Source organism: Tupaia chinensis, unplaced genomic scaffold (assembly GCF_000334495.1).
Source record: "Tupaia chinensis unplaced genomic scaffold, TupChi_1.0 Scaffold000493_1, whole genome shotgun sequence".
Taxonomy (NCBI): Eukaryota; Metazoa; Chordata; class Mammalia; order Scandentia; family Tupaiidae; genus Tupaia; species Tupaia belangeri.
Genome location: NW_006160005.1, coordinates 3,002,441 through 3,024,431, shown reverse-complemented (window position 1 = coordinate 3,024,431; position 21,991 = coordinate 3,002,441). Strand labels below are relative to the sequence as shown.

General features: G+C 48.4%; 1 non-coding gene across 1 annotated transcript; it reads left to right on the top strand.

Annotated features, from left to right (window-relative positions):
• Nucleotides 1–1,005: 1,005 nt before the first annotated feature.
• LOC114009229 (U6 spliceosomal RNA) lies at nucleotides 1,006–1,112 on the top strand. Its single transcript, XR_003550674.1, has one exon. It is a non-coding gene; the product is annotated as a U6 spliceosomal RNA (small nuclear RNA).
• The last annotated feature ends 20,879 nt before the right edge of the window (nucleotides 1,113–21,991 follow it).

Below are 21,991 nucleotides of genomic sequence, written 5' to 3'. Positions count from 1 at the left end.
TTACTCAGTGTCTCACACCGACCGTGAGCGAGTGATGGGGCTGGGGTTTGAACCCAGGTTTTGTAACTTCAATGTTCTCACTCTTGCCTTTAACTGATGATAGTTTTAAATTTCAGGAGAGAATCCATAGGAGGGTAGCTGAAGAGGTGCTTCTATTCCTCCCTATGAAAGGGACACATGTCTCAAGGCAGGGAAAACTTCATACACTATCAATGTGTCATTTATGTCCGCATAGCTTTCTTCCTTTACTCTTGACTCAGTGTTGACCCAGCCATCTGCGTGCACTTCATAGCACTGTCTACTTCACTCCGTCTGAGGTGGATAATACATTTCCAAAGGCATGTCAGAGAGTTCATAACAGAGACATCCAAGCATGTTCTCTGTGATCAATGAACCTCCGGGTTTCAGTGGGGAAAGTGGGAAAACCAAAAGGGACTTGCCAACTCCGCTAAGAGTCGTAAGCTTTCTCAGCCTCAGCATTTCTCTGTAGGGGTTAGGGGCAGGGCATGCTGTCCTATGCATTACAGGATACTTAGTACTTCCTGGCCTCTAGCTGCCAGATGCCAGTAGCACACCCAGCTATCCCCACTGCTGTTTGTGACGACCGAAAAGTGTCTCCACATCTTGCAAAATGTACCTTGGGGAGCAACTTACCAGTGGTGGAGAAACACCATCCTAAATTTTAACACTATTCTCTAAGTGTTGGCCATTACTATCAGACTGGAATGGAAAATAAAGTTAGGTCACTTTCTTATATACTACGTCAAATTAAATTTCAGACAGATTAAAGAATTTAAGGTTAAAAAAGAATCAAAAATTGAAAATAGGTCAATGTTTATCTGATCTTGTAGTCTAAAAATTAAGATGTCTATAAATCAAAACATCGTAAGTAAAAGATAAAATTCAGTGTGACATATCCTATATGATACATAAAACATATATCAATGGTATGAGCTAGTCCATATTCTATATGACATACAAAGGATTAATAACCTTACATTACATCTGCTCACTTCAGCAGCACATATGCTAAAATTGGAACAATACAGAGATGATTAGCATGGCCCCCACACAAGGATGACACACAAATTCGTGAAGCATTCCATATTTTTGAGACGCACTGTATATCCTCACTTAATATGTACTGAATGTCTGCACTTCATGGCAAAAAATCTGAAGATATGGCAGTAGAGAGGATAAGTATAGATTGTGGGAGGAGAGTGGGTGGTAGAGAGTGGGTGGGAGGGGCAAAGGAAAGAGACACCTAACAGACAAAAGAATGTAGTTCTCTGTTGGGAAAGTTCGATGATTTTTGCTTTACATAAATAACTTTACATTACAAATAACTTTTCAGTAAAAGACCACTGCCCCAATACAAGAGGAGAAAAAGTAAAAAGCAAAGAACAGGGACTGGATATGAACAATAGAAGAAAGGCAAGTAGTCGAAAAATGGATATTTTTAGTAACTAAAAAGGCAAATTTAAGCAATCACAATGTACCTTTGCATTTATAATTGGTAAAGAAGACTTTTAAATAGTAATATCCAATTGTAGGGCTATGTACAGAACCTGGTACTACAGCTGGGAATGTAGATGGCTTTACCTTCCCAAAGGAGTCTAGTGTTAAAATAGACATTTTTTTTTTAATACGTGTATTGACATACCTGTACGTGCCTGTGAGTTTACATCATGAGGACGCAATGTGCAATGCTTCCTTTGCGGTACTCAGCCTACCTATCATCTCTACGTCATGACGTCTGTTGGAAAGATCCGACACGACACGAGTTGCTTGGAGATACATAGCACGTTCTTGTCATCTATCTTCCTCCCCGATGTAGATGGCTTTACCTTCCCAAAGGAGTCTAGTGTTAAAATAGACATTTTTTTTTTAATACGTGTATTGACATACCTGTACGTGCCTGTGAGTTTACATCATGAGGACGCAATGTGCAATGCTTCCTTTGCGGTACTCAGCCTACCTATCATCTCTACCATTTGTCATGACGTCTGTTGGAAAGATCCGACACGTTTTTAGTTGCTTGGAGATACATAGCACGTTCTTGTCATCTATCTTCCTCCCCCTGTATTTTATAACACCAGACCTTATTACCTATCTACCTGCAATGTTATTTCTGTTCATCAACACCCCTCTATTCCCTTCCTACTTCCTAGCCTCGGGCAGCCATTCTTCATCGCTCTTCTACTACAAGGCCACTTTTTCAATTCCGACCTGAGGAAGAACATGTGGAATCTCTCTTCCTGTGCCTGGCTTATTTCCCTTAATATTAAATCCTCCAGACTCGGGACTAGCAGTTAGCATAAAGGTAACGTCTCTAGATTCCCACATAGTCAACCACAGTTCAAGTCCTGGATCCAGCGGCTTAAAACTCACACCAGGCACATGTATGTGCATGCCCAAAATCCTGAGAGGAGAACGGAGGAGAAGGGATTGCAGCTTGGCCATCCTCCCTGGGGGGGTGATTTTTCACTTTCTATCTCTCTGTGTCTCTCTGGTGAGCACACGCACACTGTAGCAAAAATCTCTCTTAAAAAAAAAGAAAGAAATCCTCTAGGCTTACCCATTAAACATCTAATGATTGTGTTTAATTTGTTCTGGCCGCGTAGTATTCCATTGTATACATACTACATTTTCTTGTCCGCTAGTCAGTTGGTGGGCACCTGGGCTACTTCAATGCCTTGGCTGTGGTGAAGAGTGCTGCAGCAGACATTCGGAGGCAGATCTCATTGAAACACACCGATTTTCTTCCTTTCAGATATGTGTGTAGCAGTGGGGTTACGTGGAATCAGTACGGAGATTCTATTTTTAGTTTTTTGAGGAACTGCCCTACTGCTGGTTCTCTTTCATGACTGCACTAATTTACATTAGTACATTAGGAGGTCGAGGACTCCTAGGGTTGAATACTGTCACGGCAGGGAGTACGAGGGTCAGGCCGATCGAGATACTGTCCTAGCTCTGTCCCGAAACTAGCTGTGTGCCTTGGGCAAGATCCTTTCTCCCTCTGTGCCTTAGTTTCTCCATCTGAAAAACAGAAATCATAATGGTTTCTATCTTATTGTTACTGTTGTAAGAACTGAGATAGTACATGTAAAGTGTACTGGCACATAACAAGCAACAGTAGGGGTTAGCTAGGATTCTTTGCAATAAAATGAAATGCCAAGGGGCCAGCAGGTGACGTGACGGTTAAGGTGCTGAACTCCCACATGGCTGACTGAAGTTCGAGTCTTGGACCTGGCAGCTTGCTTTCTCTCTTCTCTCTCTCTCTCTCTCACTCTCTCTCTCTCTCTCTCTCTCTCTCTCCTCTCTCTCTGGTGAGGGCACATGCCTTATAACTAATTATAAATACTGATGATGATAAATAAAATTAAACAATTTTTTAAAAAATGAAATGTGAGGGACCAGCAGTTGGTGTAATGGATATGTCACTGGACTCCCATGTAGTCAACCACAGTTCAAGTCCCGGATCCGGTGGCTTAAACTCACTCCGGGTGCATGTGCGTGCGTGCCTAAGATCCCGAGAGGAGAATGGAGGAGAAGGGATTGTGGTGTGGCCACTCCCTCCCCCCGCCCACCGGGGGGGGCTTTTTCGCTTTCTGTCTCTCTCTCTTTCTGGCAAGCACACACACCCTATAGCAAAAACCTCTCCAAAAATGAAAAAAAAAAAAAATGTGAAAGCATCCACAGATACACTTAACAAAGTTTATATATAGCATAATAATATACATAGCAAGGGATCCATGGATCATGTGAGAGAGACAAGTAGCATCCAAAATCTAGCTCTTGATTCTGCTGGAACGTAGAATTACTGGTGGTTCAGAGACGTTTTGCTTTCCATACTAGTAAGTGCTTTTATAACCTGCTAAGACTCTGTCTCTGCACCTGTAGGAAGGGTCATCTGCTACTGACCTTTTCCCTGCTGTCTCAGCAGAGCTGGACTTCACCTCTAGCCTATTTCAGAGGTAGGATTTCTATCGTCTTCAGCACTCACCTTGCCCACTGGTGCTGGACACTTCGGAGGTGATATATTGGTGGCACTATGCTGTATTTGGAGAGCATTTGAACCCTGCTGAGAATTTTCTCAAAGGAGCTGATAGAGGGTGCAGTAATTTCATGGATGCCAGCAGCTTGTAAGCCCTGAGGACCAACATCTCCGATATGGGGCAGGGGTGAGCCTGTTGAAGGTGCCAGCCACTTCTCCTGTGTCTTTTGATATAAATACGTCTGCTTATTATGGGATGTCCTTGATATTATGATAGGAGAGGGATTTTAGAATGTAAGGGAAATGGCATGGCCCAAATAAAACTATCTCGGATTTATCTCTCTGGTGTTCCACTGGAGGCCACTTTACCTGACAGCTTTCAAGAGGGCAATGACATGTCCTAAGAATCTCCACATCAGCTTTACGCCCCATCCTTCTACCCTAGGAACACCACAGCTACTGACTGGAGTGTGGGTGGGTGTGTTTTGTAGGACTTAGGGGGATGAAAGGATCCAGAGCACGGATCCAGGTACAGCATCAAGCTGCCCAATAGAACTCTCTAGGAGGGTGGGTGTGTTCTGTCCTATCCTGTCCAATATGGTAGCCACCAGGCACATTCAGCAAGTGAACACGTGAAACATGGCTTGTGGGACTCGTTGGATTTTTACTGTTTTTCATTTTCACTCATTTGTATTAAATAGGCGTGTGTCACTCGTGGTTACCTAATTGGCAGTGCAGTAGCATGGTGAGGGACAAACTCTGGATTTGGATTCCCTGACTTTGAATGCAGCCACTCTCATACTTACTTTGGATGAGTTATCCGACCTGTCTCACTTTTTTTTTTTTTTAAGTTTTTTTATTTTTTTTTTTGCTATAGGGCGCGTGCACTCGCCAGACAGACAAAGAGAGACAGAGAGACAGAAAGCAAGAAATCACCCCCCCAGGGGGGATGGTCATGCCGCAATCCCTTCTCCTCCATTCTCCTCTCGGGATCTTGGGCACGCACGCACACGCGCCCGGCGTGAGTTTTAAGTCACCGGGTCCGGGACGCGAACCGCGGTCGACTACGTGGGAGTCCAGCGACATAGCCATTACGCTAACTGCTGGTTCCCGACCTGTCTCACTTTTTAAAACCTGTACAATGGGAATGCTCTCAACACCTAGGCTGACGAGTGGCTAAATGCACTGTGCTCATGACAGCTCATGGGAAGGAAGGGTTTCCTATGCCATCCTGCTGGAGCTTCTCAGTTTACGCCCCACCCCCATTCACTCTCCACTCTACTCTCCTCGCTCTGTGCTCCCGAAGGCCAGTCTTCAGGGACCACATCAATGGCTCTCATGCCCTCTCTCTGTCTTCCAGTTAGGCAAAGCCAATGAAAAGCATTGACGAGAAACGAGGGGGGCTGGAAGAGAAAGAGTCCAGGGCATTTCTTCCTCCAGCTCCCTCCCTCCTGATCACTAGGTTGGGTCTCCAACTGCAGACCACAGCCATGGTCAAGCTGTCCTTTCCTCCAACAAACCTCTTCAGTTTCCAGTTTCAGCTCCAGCTCCTTGCCCCCCACAGCTGGAGGTGGTAGGGATTGGCTCCTGGCTCTTGTCTGCCTTGCTGCTTCATAACTCTCTTAGCTGGATTCTCTTCATCCTACTCAAACCTTGGCATATGGTCTCTTTTCTAGACTGACCTCAATGGGTCTGTCTGAATGCTTATCATTGTCTGCCAGACCCCAGCGGGAGTTATTGTTACTCACACTGTTATCACTCCATGGTCCTCCATTCTCACCATTACCCAAATCACAAGACAGCAGGTGGTGGGGGGACAGGGCCTCTGAGCCTTCTCCAGGCCCTGTTGGCTTTCTCTTTCTCACAGAGCGCTAAGTCTTATTCACCAATCTCAGCTGGTTGGCTTAGGACCTTTAAAAACAGGATAATCCTCAATGAGGAGAAAATGTGTTTTGTCCACAGGAATCCTTGCCCCCCAGAAGACAATCAGACACACTTGGTTAGCATGCCAAAGTCAGAAAAGGTTCTATATAATTGCTGCTTCTCTTACTTTGTAGGGGATATGGAAAGCCTCAAACCATTTTTGCTGCTTCAGCTTGAGTGGTACTTCCACCCAACTCCTCGAGCCTGCCCACTGGCCACATCCTCATCCACAGCCATCCCGGAGGACAGATGAGGATGGCCTGTGTCTCCCTAAGGGAGGAACAAGGGGAATCTCTGCCCACATCAGGCCTTGCCAGCTGGAAAGACAGCCAGGAACTGGTTACTAGGTGCTTGGGCAGAGACCAAGGGTGGACTTAAACATGATTGAGATGAAAGCTGGAGTGGCAGTTTTGAGTCTTAGATTTATCAATCCATCCTTTCAGTAAATATTTACTGTTTTCAAGGTGCAGATATACCTACAAGGGGTGGTATTTACAAGTGACAAAAGAATATGTCCAGGGCTGAGCATGGCGAGTCAGAAAAGTCTGTGGAGTTCCAAGGACTTTGTCCAACAGACAGCTTGAAACTCAACACCGGCCTTATACAAAACCACATGACCCTTTCCCCACTTACTGAAGCCCTGAGCAGAGAGACACAGGACTGCAAAAATTTGTCAGAATCAAAGTGCAGTCATTTGTAAAATCCCTGCATAAACTGACCTCAGAAGGCCACGGAGGAGGTGGGTTTTTGTTGTTGTTGCTTTGTTTTTTTATTATTTTTACGCTTGCATACCTGATAACAAGAACTATTATTTCATGAACCTTGCCATAACTTCCACCTTGCACAAAGACCACTGCGACCTGACACAAGGGCTGCTTCTGCAAGGACATCTGCCCGGGGACTGCCAGTCCCACCTAGGACTGATGCCACCCTTGCTATTGATCCTAGTAGCTGGGGGTAATTGTCCCAAAACGACTAGATTAACCCCCTCCCCTCCCACTTGTGTGTTTGCCACTAGAACCTACTAAAGGATTACAAGACCTCAGTGAGCACATTCAGGGCAACCTGAATATGTTCATCTGGGCTGTATCCAAGTGCAAGCCTCAAATTTATACCAAAGAAACTCCTTTTATTTGACATATTTTGGCTCAGTTTACCTTTTTAAGTTGACAGGACCTATTCGTCTTTTTCTTTTTTTTTTTTTTTGAGAGGTTATTGCTATAGGGCGTGTGCGCTTGCCAGACAGACAGAGAGAGACAGAGAGGCAGAAAGTGAGAAATCATCCCCCAGGGGGGATGGCCATGCCGCAATCCCTTCTCCTCCATTCTCCTCTCGGGATCTTGGGCACACACGCACATGCGCCCGGCATGAGTTTTAAGCCACTGGGTCTGGGACACGACCCATGGTTGACTACGTGGGAGTCTAGCAACATAGCCATTACGCTAACTGCTGGTTCCCAGGACCTATTCGTCTTGTAAGGGGTACCCTGAAGAGGAAAATCACATTGCTGCTCTCAACTTTCCAAAAGTTGAGATCTGATTTCCTATGCCCTTGCTATGTCTGTCCAGTTTGATTCATGCGGCCAAAGCCATGTTCTTACCACTAAAAAAAGAAAGCTATTTGCTTCCCACCTGAACTGACAAAGAGCACTGTAACACTGGCTCTGTTGACCTTAGAAACTTGGCAACAGTGATCAATGAGATAATGTTTCAAAAAGCCCTGCAAACTATTTAGAGCTGGGTAGGTTTAAAAAGTAGAGACCACCACTATCTCCCTTAGCACCATAGGATGCCATTCTTTCTTACCTGGAAAATATGAGGAGACTTCAAAAAGTTCCTGGAAAATGGAATTAAAGTGCATATCTGTTTTGATGTAAAATGTTTTAAAATCCATTCATAGCTTTTCCATAATAATTATATTCCATGAATTATTTGAAAACCCCCTTATGCTCACTGTGACTTTCCAGAGAGGCCCAGTAGGGCTATAGGGCTAGCTGTAAAGAATACCGAGATGAGAGCTGACAATAAAGGCGTCCTTGCGACATCAGGGTGGCATGGTGGTGACAGGCAGGACTCAGCTACATCCAGTACTCCCAGATCTGTGCAAAAACACTGAGAGATGCGCTGAAGAAAGAATTCAAAGCAAGCACTGAAAAGACTTCTGGCAGCGGGGAACCAGCAGTTAGCGTAGTGGCTATGTCGCTGGACTCCCACATAGTTGACCATGGTTCGTGTCCCAGACCCAGTGGCTTAAAACTCACGCCAGGCGCGTGTGCGTGTGTGCCCAAGATCCCGAGAGGAGAATGGAGGAGAAGGGATTGCAGCGTGACCATCCCCCCTGGGGGGTGATTTCTTGCTTTCTGTCTCTATGTCTCTCTCTGTCTGTCTGGCGAGCGCACTCTGTGTGGAGAAACCGCCCCCAAAAAAAAAAAAAAAAAAAAAAAAAAAAAAAAAAAAAAAAGACTTCTGGCAGCGCTGTAAAAATTGTAAAAGTAAAAAAAGAATAATCTACTCTGACTAAAGCTTGAAATGCCACGTTTTCAAGGTGGAGCTGTGTGGGCACCTATTATGGCAGATTGAAAATTATCTCACTTCATGGGGGAAATAAACACATGTCTTGTGCATAAATTTAAAAAAAAAAAAAGAAAAAAGAAAAGAAAAGAAAAAGAATACTGACATGAATACTGCACAGTGCTGAAAGTGCCCACGAGCAGAACTGCTAGCCACAGTCAATGCAATTTACAATCCCCTTTCTCAGACGTGGGAGCATTCGGGATGGCCGTGAAGAACCGAGCTGGGATTTGGATTGAGATGGGCCAAAAGAAAGCAGAAGGCTGGTGGCAGAGAGACTGGCATTAGTGATGTCCCCTCTGTTGGCCTGCTCTGCACCATCACCAGCCTGGCATTGCTCGTGGTTTGTAGAAGAGAAAGGGGGGAGGGGTCGTGGCCCTTCCTGCTGGGGCAGAGGGCTCAGCTCTAGGGGGTATGAAAATCAGGGCAGACCTGAACTGAAGAATAGCTGAAGTGCTCAGAAAGTGATTTCGGGGCTTCAAAATCTGACCCATTAAGGGGAGGGGAACAAACAGGTAACCAGTGTCTTTTCCTCAAAGCTTTTGCCGACTCCACCAGCAAGATGGGGTGGCTCCTCTGTGTTCCTGTCACCCCCCGTTCTTGCTTGTCACCCCCAAACGCTATCAAATCCAAGAGGACAAGAGCAGCTTCTTGGTCACTGTGTCCTTGATTAGTCCTGGGCTCCGGCAGATGCTCTATAAACATTGAATGAATGAATGAATGAGTGAGTGGGGGGTTCCTTTCTCCTGCCAACCAGCCCCTTCTCCCTCTCCTACTGATGCCTCCACTCAGAAGCTCCCAACTTGGTTCGTTTCCTCAGAAGTGTGTGCAAGAGTCTTGTTTACCCCACCGATAAGCAGAGCCCAGGTGTGGTCAGTGGGGTCAGTACAGCTTAGTCATGAACCCGGCAGCAGTGGAAAATCCCCACCCTGGCTCCAAGCCTGCCAGGCCTTTGTGCCCACTGGCACATGCAGGAAGGTTCCGGGAGTGGGGCCCCCCTTACCCAGCTTCAGGGTGGAGGACCTGCCCCTTTCCTTTGATGGCAGAGGGTGAGTGGGGATGAGGACCCAGGTCCTACCATCTCATCACAACCCATGAGACCCCTCCAGGGCCTCGCTGGGGGCAGTAATTTTTTATTGTGAAGGACCAGATAGTAAATATTAGTCTGTGCAGACCAGATGGCCTCTGTCACACTTACTCAGCTCGGCCCCTTGTAGTAAGAAGCAGCAGAGAGGGACCAGCAGTTAGCGTAATGGCTATGTCGCTGGACTCCCACATAGTTGACCACGGTTCGAGTCCCAGACCCTGTGGCTTAAACTCACGCCGGGCGCATGTGCGTGCATGCCCAAGATCCCGAGAGGAGAATGGAGGAGAAGGGATTGCGGCGTGGCCATCCCCCCGGGGGGTGATTTCTTGCTTTCTATCTCTATGTCTCTCTCTCCGACTGTCTGGTGAGCGTGTGTGCCCTATAGCAAAAAAAAAAAAAAAAAAAAAAAAAACTTCTCCAAAAAAAAAGAAAAGAAAGCAGCATAGAGAACGAACAGGTCATGCCTAAAAACAGGTAGCCAGCCTGAGGGACTCCAGAGCAGTAATTTAGAACACAGAAATGGTCCTGCCAAGTCCCCGCAGAGTCCACCCACACAGCCAGGACAAAGAGTTCTAGTCCCCTGGTTCTCAACCGGGCGTGATTTTGCTCACAGGGGATAGTTGGCCATGTCTGGAGACACTCTTGCTGTCACATCTGCGGGAAGGTGGTATTCGTACCTCGTGGGTAAGGCCAGGGGTACTAACATCCCATGGTGCACAGAACAGTTCCCACTGAAGTATCCAGCCCCCACTGTCAGGAGTGCCCAGGTTGAAACACCCTGCAGTGAAGCAGTGGTTCTCCAAGTCAGGTTTCTCATCTGAGAAACTCTGAATTGCAAATTACCCATCCCTCCCACCACTGAATCAGAAACTCCCTGAACAAGCTTTCCAGATGAGTCTGCTAAAGCTTGAAAGGCCTTGTTGAAAAGAGACCTAGAGGGGCCAACATGGGGAAGAAGAGCGGGTGGGCATGTGCAGGCCGCAGCCAGAGGCCAGCTTGGAGCCTGGAGGGTCACAAGTGCAGTGGGACATGGGCCAAGTGCCACACGGAGACCGGGCAGGAGCAAGGGGCAGGAGAGTGCTGGCTGTACCAATCCCAGAAGGGACAAGGCTGCCAAGGCTCCTGGGAAGAGAGGGGGCCCAGCCAGAGGGCAGGGGAGGCTCCGGGCAGGGGGACAGGGTGGTCTACAAAGGCACCTGGGAGAGTGTTCCCTCTGGGAAGCTGCAAAATGCTCGGCACATCCTTCTGGAGTGTGGGGTGACACTAGACAGACTGATGACAGCCAGAACAGGAGGGCATTGCTGTTGGCCAAGCAGCCCACAGTGGCGTTCAGCCCTGACTCAACCCAAAATTCACCTGGAGAGATTTTTGTTGTTGTTTTGTTGTCGTTTTTAGAGAGAGAGCTTTTTGTCATAGAACATGTGCGCTCACCAGAAAGACAGAGTCGGAAAGCTAGAAATCACCCCTCCCCCCGGGGGAGGATGGCCATGTGCAATCTCCTCCTCCATGCTCCTCTCGGGGTCCTGGGCATGCACGTACATGTGCTTGGCTTGAGTTTAAGCTGCCAGATCCAAGACTCGAACTGCAGTCGACTATGTGGGAGTCCAGCAACATAGGCATTACACCATCTGCTGGTCCCTGGAGAGATTTTTTAAAAAGTCACATTAGGACATGTGACTTTACATAAGTTGTTTAGTTTTTCTGAGTCTTGACTTTCCTTCTTCTTTTCTTTTTTTTTTTTCCAAGAGATTTTTGGTATAGGGCATGAGTGCTCACCTGAGAGACAGATAGAAAGAAAGTGAGAAATCATCCCCTCCAGAAGGGACAGCTACACCACAATCCCTTCTCCTCCATTTTCCTCTTCGGATTTTGGGCATGCACACGCATGTACCTGGAGTGAGTTTTAAGCTGTCAGGTCTGGGACTCGAACTACAGTCGATCGTGTAGAAGTGCAGTGCCTTAACCACTATGCCACTTGGTGGCTTGAGTCTTGATTTTGTTATTTATACAATGGGGTAGTGCAGGGATCAAAGGTAATATGTACATAGCTTCCCCTTTTTAAAAAGAGTTGTTTGGGGACCAGCAGTTAATGTAATGGCTATGTCGCTGGACTCCCATGTGGTTGACCGTGATTCGAGACCTGGACCCGGCAGCTTAAACTCACGCTGGGCATGTGTGCATGCATGCCCAAGATCCAAAGAGGAGAATGGAGGAGAAGGGATTGTGGTGTGGTCATCCCCCTGGGGGGTGATTTCTCGCTTTCTGTCTCTCTGGCGAGCGCACACACCCAATAGCAAAAAATCTCTCTCCCTAAAAAAACCCTCTAAAAAAAAAAGTTGTTTTATTTAACTTTATTTGTTTATTTATTTATTTCAATTTGACTAGAAAGGAACAGAGGGAGTCCAGCATCCTTAACCACCACACAACCTGCCAGTCCCCACTGCTTCCCTTTGGTATCTTTCCCTTCCCTCAGTTAAAACTGTCAGTGGGAGCCAGCAGATGGCATGGAGGGTAAGGCATCTGGATCCCACATGGCTGACTCTGTGGTTCAAGTCCCAGACACAGCAGTTTGAAAAGCACATCATGCACGTTCACATGTGTGCCCAAAATCCCGAGCGGAGATTGGAGGGAGAAGGGATTTCTGTGTGGCTATCCCTTCTGGAGGTTGCTTTCTCACTTCCCCTCTCTTTCTGTCTTTCTCTGGTGAGCATGTGTGCTCTCTCGATTAAAAATAAATAAATACTCCATTTTAAAAAATAAAGGCCTCCCATTAAGGGCCCTGTGATCAGATGGAGGTTTTACCGGCGTTCAGCTTTCCGCAGTGAGAGACGGAATGTAAAAAGGTAGCAGCAGTGCAAGCCACGGGTGTGCCCGGGTGTGCCGAGGAGCACAAACAGGCCAGGGGCAAAAGCTACCAAGTGTGCACGCAGTCCTGGACGGCTGCCGGGAGGAGGAGCACCTGAAAAAGGAAGAACGGAGCACCCAGATGGACGAGGAGAAAGCGGAAAAAAGACCCCTGGACGGACTTAATTACTCCCCACAACAATCCTGAGAGGTAGCGTTGACTCAACTCTGTTGTACAGATGACAAAACAGGCTCAGAGAGATTAGGTAACTTACCCCAGGTCACACAGCAAGGACACAGCAAAGCAGAGGAAGGAGCCCTTGGCCTCTGTTGGACACCTGGAAGTGATAGAAAGCAGGAGGACTTTCTGTCTGGAGCCTGGCTTTTCCGATAAGGAACCTTCCGGAGATGCAGACTGTCTTTTATCTATGGCAGATACCCTAGAATCCCAACACCTCTCTTCTCCATTCAGTAGCTCCCCAGGTCCTTCTCCACCTTAATTCTTATCACTTCCCCTAGAGGAAGATCAGTCAGCAGACAAACAATTAGGAGTCTCTAATACACATAACCCTGGGAGGTGAGAATTCTTTGAGAAGTCTTTTGGGGGGGGGGCTCTGAGAAAACCACCTCTGTTCTCTGTCCCCTCCCCTACCTGGCCCTGCCGATACTCTACACTGGAAAGTGCTCGCTGTGTGAATGCTCTCCTTGTGTAAATCTTCCTCCCTGGTATACGTTCTGCTAGATTTCAAGAGGGAACTAAAGATCTTTATCTTTTCAATTTAATTAAAATGTGTTTGCTCACTGCTTAATAAAGACAAGCTGCATGCCGGTCACACCTTTTCATGTGTTCTTTTCCAGCCTCTTGAAGAATCTTCCAGGCCTGTGCTGCCCAGCCCAAGGGGGAGGGATGTGTGATGCCAGAAAAGCAGCTGCCAGAGCGCCCCATCCCGATACTGTCAGTGTGTGGTCCCTGGTTTTTAGGTTTTTTTTTTTTTTTACTATAGCATGCATAGAGAGAGACAAAGAGGGGAAATGAGAAATCACCCCCTGGGGGAATGCCCATGCCTTCTTCTCCAGTCTTCTTGGGATCCTGGGCATGCACACACACATGCCTGGGGTGATTTTCAAGCCTCCGCATCTGGGATTCGAACCATGCAGTTGGCCAAGTGGGATCCAGTGCCTTAACCTCCCCGCCATCTGCTGGCCCATCATGCCGTATACTTTAAATCACCTCTAGATTAATTACAAAGTAAAAGTTATGTAAATTGCTGTTATTCTGTATTGCTTAGGTAAGAATAACGAAGAAATCTGTGTGTGTTTGTACAGACGTGACCGATTTATGTTTTTAATGTTTCCAATCCCTGGTTGGCTGAATCCACAGATGCGGAAGCTGCTGATACAGGTGGCTGACTGCACCGCCCAAGCGCGTTTGGGATCCGAACTGGCCAGAAAGGAGGATGTGCTGAGCATGGGAAGGGCACATAGCACAATTCCATCCGCTCTCGGGGTGGAAGGAAGTGGCCTGAGCTGCAGATGGCTTCTTTAGAGGCTGGCTTGGAACTCCGGGGAGAAGTCAGTGGAAACATGAACAGCCCTTCCTGGCCAGCCCCTCGGGAGAACAGCGCAAATGACAGGGACAGCGAAAGCCCAGGAGTCTGCGTAGTTGCCTGGAACAAAGAGAATCAGGAAGGAGCTTGCCATCAGCGTCCCAGCGCAGACTCTTCCTGGACGGTTTTCTTTATCCAAGGTGACTCACACCCTCAATGCACCCAGCTCTGCCCAGCCACACCAGTGAGCCCTGGGGGTGGCTCTCAGGGCACCAAATGGCCTGAAGAGTCTGGGCTGTTTGGGCCTTAGAGGCTGTTTGGGCCTTAGAAGAGCGCATTTTCTACAGAAGCCAAGAGAGGGGTGTGTGAGCAGTCCTGAGGCCATTCATTCAGAAGCCGGGGTCTGAGAGTGATCAGAGACAGCCAGCTGGACTAAGACAGAAAAGAGGGACACATTTTCAACTCATCAAAGCCCTCTTTGGGGACCAGGCAGTGGCATGGTAATTAAAGCGGCTGGATGCCACATGACTGACTTGCGCGGGTCAAGTCTCAGGCCTGGCAGCTTGAAAAATACGCCAGGCATATGTATGTACATGCCCCAAATCCTGAGAGGAGATTGGAAGAGAAGGGATTGAGACATGGCCTTCCCCTCTTAGGGTGCTTTTTCACTTTCTTTTTCCTCCTGTATCTCTGGGGAGTGCAAGAGACCTACAGCAAAATTACTAAAAATAAATAAACAGCCTCTTTGCCTTCAGCAGTGAAAATGTACTTGGACACCTTCTTCAGCCCTCATCTATACAATGGGTTCATTGCAGCAGCTCTTCACAGACGGTGCACTTGCTGAAGGGTCCCCACATACAAGCACACAATAAAGGTTCCTCTCCCATGCTCCAGCCTCCTTCATCACGGATGGTCTGGTGAGGGCTCCCGTGTGCTTATAACGGCCCTGCTACATTAGCTTCCCTGGGAGTGTGTGGTTTTCCCAACCAGGGGTAAATCTCCCGGATTCGTCTGCGTTGTAAGTTGCCTGCTGTGCTATAGTATGTTGGTTTGTGTCTCCACCAACTCAGTCTCTCCAGAGACGTAGGCATAGCAGTGACCTGAAAAACAGACATGGAAGGGGCACAGGTATATCTATTGAAGGAGTGCGGAAGTGAGTGAATGAATGAATGAAGCCTCCATGTAGCTCCTCCTGAGGGCAGATCCTCCCCAGAGCTCTGATTACTGTCTCTGATGGCTGGGCCCGGGCCACTGTCCCCCAGAGAGGGCTGCCAGTAGCCCAGGAGCTCGCCAAAGCAAACACGTCCACAATGCCCACGGTGAGCACAGTGAGACTCTTTGTTTCCTCTGCTTTTTGTCCATAGCTCCCTGGCGCTGCTCCGACCTGTGCCGTTGCTAGGGAACCACCTCACAGAGCAGCCCCGGAAGGAAGCCCTGCGGTCACCAGGGGTCAGAAGCCCACACAGGCTTCCCACTGCTCAGAGGACCCCACAGGGATTTGAGATGGGGCCAGGTAAGACCTCACTGGTCTAGCCCTGTACTCACTGAGAGCTTCCTCTGCCCACGTCAAGTCTGTGGAGAAGACGAAGTTCATGCCCAGGAGCTCCTGAAAAGTCCCTTCCCTCTGAGAACAGAGAGTGGGACAGAGTGGGGTCAGGGTGGGAGATGGTCCAGCCTGTGGGGTGATGAAGGATGGTGGTGGTGGTGGCCATGGTGAAACCTCAGAGGAGCCAGGAGGTGTTGGGCAGAGTCTGTTCCCTACTGCAGATTACCCAGGGAAGTGGAGAAACGCTTTTCCCCTTTCTCTTTCCAGCACTGCTGAAATCTGGGGTTCTTTGCCAGGGTGATTTTAACTGCTCACCCCTTTGCCCGTATCTGCAGACATTCTTGTCATGACTGGGGGCTCCTACTGGCGTCTAGTGAATGCTGGCCAAGGCTGCTGCCTCACATCCGGCAAGCACAGGCAGCAGCCCACAGGCAAGAATTACTGAGTCTCAGCGGCAGTGCTGGAGTGGAGAACCCTTGACCCGAACGAGTGAACAAGTGTAGGCATGCAACCCACATCCCAATGCCACACACAAGTGTAGAACTGGAGCTGGACAGTGGCAGCAGGAGCACAACGCTCTGAGAGGCTGGCCCGCGCGGGAAGGTTCCGGTTTGCATCCGGAGGCCTCCCTGAGCACGTCGGGTATGCAGGGTGTGAGGACACACGTGTGCTCATGATCTGGGGCTGGCTGGGGCTGGGGGTGGGTGGCATGTGGGAGCCCTACCAAGGGTGATCTCTCTCTCTCTCTCTCTCACTTTTTTGCAAAGTATCTTTATATCTGGGTAGGCATCAGTCTGTATCTCTATCCCCTTCTCCATCCTGGCGTAGCACAGTCATCTCACCACAGTGGATTCGGAGCAGGTAGGGGCTGAGAGGGAAAGGGGAAGAGAAGAGAATATTCACTGAGCACCCACCGTGTGGCAAAGTCCACACGAGAGAAGAGGAAATGAACTTGGGGGAAAGTAGAGAAAGTTAAGACTCGGAGAAGGCACTATCAACTAGGGTGAGAAAAATACAACTTCAGGGACCAGCAGTTAGCATAATGGCTATGTCGCAGGACTCCCACGTAGTCGACCACGGTTCGCGTCCCGGACCCAATGGCTTAAAACTCACGCCAGGCACGTGTGTGTGCATGCCCAAGATCCCGAGAGGAGAATGGAGGAGAAGGGATTGCAGTGTGGCCATCGCCCTGGGGGGTGATTTCTCGCTTTGGGGGGGGTGGCATGTGGGAGCCCTACCAAGGGTGATCTCTCTCTCTCTCTCTCTCACTTTTTTGCAAAGTATCTTTATATCTGGGTAGGCATCAGTCTGTATCTCTATCCCCTTCTCCATCCTGGCGTAGCACAGTCATCTCACCACAGTGGATTCGGAGCAGGTAGGGGCTGAGAGGGAAAGGGGAAGAGAAGAGAATATTCACTGAGCACCCACCGTGTGGCAAAGTCCACACGAGAGAAGAGGAAATGAACTTGGGGGAAAGTAGAGAAAGTTAAGACTCGGAGAAGGCACTATCAACTAGGGTGAGAAAAATACAACTTCAGGGACCAGCAGTTAGCATAATGGCTATGTCGCAGGACTCCCACGTAGTCGACCACGGTTCGCGTCCCGGACCCAATGGCTTAAAACTCACGCCAGGCACGTGTGTGTGCATGCCCAAGATCCCGAGAGGAGAATGGAGGAGAAGGGATTGCAGTGTGGCCATCGCCCTGGGGGGTGATTTCTCGCTTTCTGTCTCTCTGTCTCTCTCTGTCTGTCTGGCAAGCGCACATAGCAAAAACCTCTCCAAAAAAAAGAAAAGAAAAATGCAACTTCAGTCCCATTTCTTCCAAATACCTGTGGTACTGAAGATAGAACAGAACACATATGATTTATCTCCATAAAGTACTCCACCACCGAGAGCATTGTTTTTTTATAAATCCTCATAATGGCCAGACAGATAATAGCATAGTGGTAAACATGACATGCTACAAGCCTGACCCAGGCAGGAAGGTTCCAGATTAAAGTCTGGAGACCTCCCTGGGTTCAATGGGCACTTGGGTGCCATGATCCAGGGCTGGCTGTGAGGCTGGGGGTGGATCACAGACTGAAGACTGTGGAGAACGTGTGCTCTCTCTGTTTTTCTCTCTCTCCCCTTCACCCCCCTTTCTAGAAAAAAAATCCTTGAGATCAGGAGATGGCGAAATGGTTCCGACACTGGACTTCCACGTAGTCAATGCAGTTCAAGCGCTGGACCTGGCGGCTTAAAACTCATGCCAGGAGTGTGTGCGTACATGCCCAAGATTCCTAAGGAGAATGAAAGAGAAGAGACTGCGGTGTGGCCATTCTCTGTGGGGAGTGATTCCTCGCTTTCTGTCTCTCTAACTCTCTCTCCAGTTAGCACATGCACCCTATAGCAAAAATCTCTCCAAAAAAAAAGAAGAGAAGAGAAGAGAAGAGAAGAGAAGAGAAGAGAAGAGAAGGAGAAAAGAGAAAAGAAAAAAAAGGAAAGAAAAGGAAAGGAAAGGGAAAAGAAAAGAAAAGAAGAAAAGAAAAGAAAAGAAAAGAAAAGAAAGGAAAAGAAAAGAAAAGAAAAGACAAGACAAGACAAGACAAGACAAGACAAGAAAAGAAAAGAAGGGAGAAAAGAAAAGTCCTCGCAACAATCTAAGGTGTGGCCTTGCTCCCAGTGTACAGGTGAGGAAACCAAGGCCTCAAGCATTGAAGGGACTCAGCTGCCAGCCAGGTTCCCCAGGAAGCAAACCAGAGACAAAGTTCTCGTGCAGGACTGTTAGGAAGGAAAGGATTGGGCAGAGAGAGAAGCCGGACTGCAATGCAGTTTCAGTGAAGGTCTCAGTCTAGCCTGTGGGCACTTCTATAGCTGAGCTGGCCCTTTTGGGTAGAAGGAACCAAGACTTTGTTCCTGATCAATCACTGACCACAGGCTGCCCCTGGGAGGAGGTGTGGCCTTGGGCCAGGCAGCTCTTGCCAGGGCAGACCATTCAGACCTGACAGCTGAGTGCCACCTCTGTGAGCACAGCCAAGGATTGGGCGAGTAAGTGCATCAGCCCTGCAAAGCGATCTGGGTACAGGTCGTAGAGTCTGTCACAGTCACCTCACTCATAAAGGACAGGGCTGGAACCGTGTCCCAGATTCTCGGGCACATGCCCTTTCCTTTGCCATCAAGTCTCTGTCTTCATCCTCTTATTTGCATGGCAGCCAAGAGGCCCCATGGGGGAAGTTCTAATGCATCCCAGCAAACCCAGCAAACATCAGGGGTGAAGCTGGACAGGAGATACCCCGATGCAGGGCTCGGGGTGGTGCAGGTGCAGGAGCTGGAAAGAAACAGAACCAGTTCCTGGTAGCAAGATCAATCACCCTTTACAACCTCAGCCTCACTTAGTTCTCTCACCCTTCAATCCCTGCAGACCCCTGCAGAACCTGGCTGCTCCCATCTCATCACTGAAGGACCTAGAATCAAGAATTTACAAAACCACAAGACTTTAGCACTAGAGATTAGTAATCTCCAGATTTTTGTACTGATGAGTTGAGACCCAGCTGAGTATGGTGGGCTCTCAGTGACATGTGAGTAACCCACCTGGGGATGCAAAGCTTGTGAAGGGGGAGGTGGAGGTGAGACTAGATCCCAGGACCCCTGACTCCTTAGTTCTGGCATTGGGCACTGTGCCACAGGCGGAGGCAACAAGTCAGGAAAACGGCCCTGCTTCATCTGTGGCACCTTCCCACGTGAATCGTTCTAAGTGCAACTCTTCCCTCCTTTGCTCTGTCAGCTCTTACTCTCAGAGCTTCTCTTTCTTAGGAAGGTTTTCTGAACACCCCCATCACCCCAAGACTAGGCCAGTTCCCACCCCGACTCCCTTTTATTCTCTTATGACTCCTAGTATTGATCCATCCTGCATGGCATTATTGGCTGTACTTAAGCAGTTAGTCGTCGCGATTGCTTTTTCCATGTCTGTCTCAGAACATAAGCTCCGCACAGCAGAACCAGAGCTGTCTTCTCCACCCATGTATCCCCCAGCTCCCAGAACAAATAAGCGAATGGAGAGTATGTTCTGTGCCATGGTGTCCTCGATTCTTCCATTTCTTGGCCATGGTTATCCTGGCTTCTTAGGCAAATGCCAAATGCCTCAAAGGCACTAAATGAGACTTAACAAGTCTCTGGTCTCCATCCCCCTGCTGCCACCTCCTCTGCACCTAGTCTAATGTCAAGCACAGAGTGGCCAATCAGCTACAGTTTGATTGCCAGCTGCCTGGGTCTCCGGAACACCCCTGCCAGGAAAGGAAGAGAAGGATTCTTGCACTACTGAAGCTAAGATAGTTCTCGCCTGGGCCCCGAGGCAGTAAGAAGAGAATTAGCTCAAATCGCATTACCATAGTGCTCAGGAAAGGGCTGCTGAATTAGAGGGCACGGCCATGGCAGCTGCTTCTTTTTAATAGGACATTAATGCTCATTCTGAGCAATTACTCTATTTGCAATGGTTTCTTAATGTTCAGCCTCTGGAGCCTGAGAGGAAAGCGCCCTGTGTTTCCAGGAACCAGCTCTCCCTGAGTAAGGCAGAGGAATGAGCCTGGGAAATGCCCTTCCTGGCCAGATCAGGGAAACCAGCCTGCAGGCAGCCAGGGAAGGGGCTGGGGTGGCACACTTCTGTTCCCGGCTTTCCCAACCAGCTCACACCTCCAGGGCCTTGCCAAGGGTGAACCAATGTCGGCAGAAGCAGGAAGGTCTCTCTGCACAGGAGAACCTCCCCGAGCTTTCTCTGTAGCTGCCTGCACGGTTATGCACCGCCTAAAGCCGGCCCCGCTAAGTGCTCCTAAGAGCATCCGGTATCTCTCCCAGCATTGCACTCATCATACTTATCATTTTGATTTTAATAACATTTCCCCTCTTGATTATTAGAGTAATTAAAGTTCATTGCAAAAATAAAGCCAAGTATAAAAGAAGCAATCGGATCACATTGCCACAGCACCCAGAGGTCGTGGCGCTCCTACGTTCTTCTCTGCATAGGCACATCAAGATAGATAAATGTTCATTTTATAAAATGGAGCCAATCATGGCAACTACCCTGTTTGGTAACAATAGGATGACCACGCTTTATCATAACTGCTTACGTAAGTGTCACCTGTCCTTTCCCGAGGACAGGTGGGCAGCTCCCAGTCAGGTTCGCTGTTGCTTGTCAGACAGACTACCTGGCACACGGCATTCACCCCATAAATGTTAGGGGCTAGACGACATGTCAGTTAGGATTTATTGGGTTGTAAGTGACCCAATTAAAGGACCCAATTAAGTATCCCATTAAAACTGGCTAATGGAACGTTTTATAATAGCTAAAACGTCTTGACTGCTCAGAAATAATTTTAGCTTCCAATGAGATTTGGTCCAGTAACGAAAATCATATCCTCCAGGACCTCGTCCTTCTCTGTCTCTCTCCTGTCTTGTGTGAGGTTGGCGTCGACCTTAGTCTCCCCATCCTGGTCCAGAACCTCTGGGTAGACAGGACCTCCTATCCTCACACCACCTGTGCAGAAGAGAGCCAGCCCATCTCCTTAGCCTAAAGGGACATACAGGACTTTTTTCCTGAGCCCATCTCTGTGGCCAAGGGGGTGGCTACAAATAGAGTCCCCACAATCCCTGTGGGAGAACATGGAAATTAGAAATGAAAACACTGGAAATGAGTGTGGCTAGGTGGATGGACACACAGACAGGTGAACTGAGAAGAGCAGGAAGCAAAACTGGAACACGGAGCGGGAGGCATGAGGAAGCCAGTCAGGGCATTGCAGCAAGTGGACGGTGAAGTAGCTATGTCATGTGAATAGCAGAACACTACAGAAAAAAAATCCACTTGTTCTTGCTTCTGATGACACACAGCGGATACAGCTGTCCCACCTCCAAGCTCTGTGCATGCCATCGCACTAGGACCCGAGTTCAAGACCCCACCCTGGTCCCAGTCTGAGCATTGTCTTCTCTTTTGGTTGTGGTTATTTGTATACTAGCCCCTCCTGTTTTGACTGTTTCTTGCACTATCCAGAGCACTTTTGTCTTCATTCCAAGCCAAGGGACTGGCTGAACAAAATGTCTTCATTAACGTGACCGAGCGTCAATATGAAATAATGACGTCGTTGGAAAGTTTGACTTCTGGCTTCATTAGCAACAACTGCTTAGTCTAACCTGCGTTCCCACCGTGGAATCAGAAGCTCACTAGGTGTTTATTGAATGCTTCCATGGAATGTGTATTTTTTTTTTAAAGCCTCTTTATTTCTACTGAGAGAGAAGGAGAGGCAGAGATAATGAGAGACAGAGAGAGAGAAAGATGAGCATCCCAACAGGGTCCTCACAGCACAACCCACGCCCAGCCTCAGCTAGTTAGGATTGCAGGCACATGGATGGCTGGCTGTACAGCGAGGCCTAAGGATGTGAACCTGGGGCCTTACCACGAGGCTTCAGCACCCTGGAGCTTTGCATTACTGCTGCACTCCAGCAGCTGG